The sequence below is a fragment of the Lactuca saligna genome, chromosome 8 (genome assembly GCF_052625555.1).
Source record: "Lactuca saligna cultivar CGN05327 chromosome 8, ASM5262555v1, whole genome shotgun sequence".
Taxonomy (NCBI): domain Eukaryota; kingdom Viridiplantae; phylum Streptophyta; class Magnoliopsida; order Asterales; family Asteraceae; genus Lactuca; species Lactuca saligna.
The window spans coordinates 71,206,127-71,210,000 of record NC_136424.1 but is presented as its reverse complement, the minus strand read 5'-3'; positions in this window follow the sequence as shown (position 1 = coordinate 71,210,000).

The following is a 3,874-nucleotide window of genomic DNA, read 5'->3' as shown; positions in this document are numbered from 1 at the left end:
GAAAGAAAAGCGAGAGGATATTACTAAAGACGGCATTCAGCAAATTCACTAATGAAGAATCCAATCCATTGCTTATTGATATTGAAGATGAAGACAATCAAGGAAACAAAATAGTATAACCTCGGATTAGAAGAGAAGGACAAAAGAAGTGTTCAACACCTAAGAAGAAAACTAAAAAACAAACTGGTGGTGATGATGATTAAATGAAATTTAAAATGTTAGATATCAAATGGAGTCTATAGCGATTATGTCTCTTATTTTTTGGACAGGTATGGGGGAACGTGTTAATCGCACACCAGATAATTCAATGCGAAAGGATCTTAAAGTTGTAGTTTTGAGCTCAGATTCAAGTAATGTATTTGTTTAAAAATAAATTTATTTAGAGTTTGATGTTGTAGTTAGTTTTAATAACTTGTGTTGTTTTATATTTATTAATAGAAAAAGAACATGAAACCCAAAGTCAATGTGAAGAAGTTTGCTACAGGAAAATCAAGGTTTTCAAAATCTAAAAAAAAGATACAAAAACAAAAAGGTATCAATGATGATTTCATGTAATGTAAGTTGTATATTAAAGTGTATTCAGTTATGATTATGTTGTCTACATATTGGCAGGTTTGATTGAAAGTTATGACATGACAGAAGATAGTGGAATATATAGGGAAAATGAATTGAGAACAACAAGACGGTTTGATAGATGTAAAATAAAAGGTGATGAAGTTGTTGTTTTAAACTCATGTTCAGGTAATGATTTATTTTTAATTAAATTTAGTATAGTGTTATTTTTGTAATTTATTTATAGTCATCTATTGTGTTAAGTATGTCTTTACAGGAAAAGATAATGTTACTGTCAAGAAGCTTGATGAAGTTAAAGACTCTGAATTTGAAGATGCCAAACCTGTGGTAACAAGGAAAAAGAGAATGCATTACACTTCATTCAAAAATGATGACAAAGAAAATGTGAATAAATTTAAAAGACAAAAGAATAAAGAAGGAAATGTAGTGAAAGCAAGGAAACTGCCTAAAGTTGTAGGAAATGATGCAGAAGAAGCAAAGTGAATACAACTACGAACATCTCCAAATGTTTTGTACAGTTGTATGCATAACCTTAGCAAGGAACATGAAGCATATATTTCTTCTATTGGTCTGGGGCATTTGTTGAATATGAAAGTGGATGGGTGTGCATCAATTATGGGGCATTATACTATAAGTAATTTTGATGCAGATAGGATGGTACTCAACCTTTATCATGGAGAGATACCAATTAATCGGCAAGTTATTCACGAAATGTTGGGTCTGCCTCTGGGAAATGTTACAATAAAGTCCATGCCTTATAGAGAAGTCATATACGACATGATAATTGTTTGGACGAAACAATTCGATGATGAAGATAATATTAGACCAAGGGCAGTTCAACAAGTTATTATGCAATCAACACGTGCGGATTTACTCTTTAAAGTAAACATCTTTGTCATACTGTGTAATACACTAGGTCAGTTGATGAGCATGGGAACATGTGACCTGTCCATGTTATCAAAAGTCACAAAAGACCTGGATCTAAGCGACATTGATTGGTGTGGATATGTTTTTGATTGCCTTAAGGCGACAAAAAGTGCATGCAATCCAAACAGCAAAAAAGATTCTATGTTGGGCCAATTATATTACTACTAGTAAGAGTTGTGTTAAATTCAGTTGTCATTAAATATTGGTAGACTTATGTGTACAAATTCATTAAATTTTATTTGATTAATACATTTTTTATTTGTCTTTGTTGTAGTTGCTATACGTAGAAAGTGTTCGATGCGAATCAGTGAAGATTGTACGAGGCAGACCAACAATATGTTTTTGGAATGTTGATAAACTACGTGAGCGAGAAAGAGTAGAGTGTAGGACAATAGGTCTTGGTATGGGTGAATTGCAAGAACCATTTCAAGTCATCAATGAAGCATCGGGAACTAGTAATGTAGGGCAAGAAAAAGTTCAGATAATATTTTATTATATTGAATAATGCATATGAAATTTAAAATTTGTTATTTTGTATAATCTAAATTAATTATATATTTATATTCATACATTATTGATAGGGAAATGATGCAGGAGGTGTTAAAAGTAGTGGTAGAAGGTGTAAGGTATTAGTATAATATAATCATTAATAAATAATAAGGTAATAGTACAAAAACTAATATTGTATTACTTTTCGTAGGGAAATCAAGGAGAGGAAATTTTTAGTGGAAGTGGGGAAAGTGTTGAGGTAGTTTACTACTTATTCACATTTGAATTATTAGTTACTATAGTATTAATTAATACTAACCGAGATATTAATGTTTTTATTTGGTTTGTAACGTAATTCTATTGTGGTGACCTAATTAGGCAACTATTTCAACAATAAAGGAGATGTACGACATCCTATTGCAGCAAAAGAAAGTGTTGGAAGACAAACTAAATGATGCTTTCAAGAAATATCCTGAGAATCAGTTGGTCAAAGAATGGAAAAACAAAGTAAATGATTTGTTCAGTGAAGTTTCCGCATCAGAGGAACCAGAACAATCTCAATGGTGGTATGATAACGCGGCTGAAATTGAACGTACGCTGATTCTAGAAACTACTCACAAACATTTTGACAACTCCCCGATAGCAAAATGTAGTATTGAGATGTCACAGGAATATGCACACTTCTCGAATAGATCTGGAAGAAAATATTTTAAGACTACACCACCTTTTAAAATGGAAATGTCAATTCCTTTGTCTGTAGTACCATTCAACAATGATGAACATTGGGTTAGTAGAAGAGGGTACAAGCCTCGCATGAAATCCGAATATCTGAAATCTCCTTACATTATACGGGCTGTTGATATCATCAAAGGAGTTCCACGATAAGAAAAACGTGTATCAGAATGGATATTCTCTCTCTAGGGAGAGCCAAAGTAAGTTGCATTGAAAATATGTTTAAAATTACTTAATTTTTTTGGTTGCTTATTAAAAATACTATTAATTGGTCACTTCTTTTGCAGTGATATAGTTTTCCATACTTTGGATGGTTTTTTTGCTCAGAGGTTTCACATGGAAAGATTTTTTTTCCAACATGTGAACTATTTGGTCATGTCATTGATTGTTGAAGTCAAGTGTTGAATCTTGATGAAAGTAAGCATGTACCTGAATCGCCTCTGAGAGTTTATTGCAAGACAGATGTGATGGTATAATTTAATATTGTTCAATGTTGATTATACTATTTTTTAAATACAACATATAAATAAGCTAATGAGTTTTTAAAAATGGATCACAGAATTCGTATCTTGAAAGTGATTTAATAGAAAGTCAATGTAAAGATAAATTCATTGAAAATCTGGTGCTCTCTATTGAAGATATGGACGCAAGCCTACGTTTTGTTGGATTGGTAAGAGATATATCTGAACAGTTTACTTATGTGTTTATTTATCATTGATCAAATATGAATATCAAATAAAGTGAATACATGTAAATGAATAAACGTTGCAGCTTTTCCTACCAGTCATCCGTTCCTTCCACATTTTCTTTTTTGTGATCAATCTACAGCATCCAGAGTTTGTAATCATTGACAACAACAAAGTTGATAATCCTAATGATGAGAGATATGGTCAATTGCCCCAAATCATTGTAAGTGTTTAATAAAATTTACAATACATAGTTAATAAAATTTCATATGTGCTGACAACGTTTTTTTACATTTTCAGAAAGAGTACATAGTTGATTACTTAAAATCTCATAATCATCCAAAAGCTGAGATGTTTTCACATGTGATGCCACATAGACTGGAAATGCCTTGGAGAACAATAAACAACAACATTGATTGTGGTGTGTTTACGATGCGTCACATGGAAACGTATATGGGTGGAAGTAT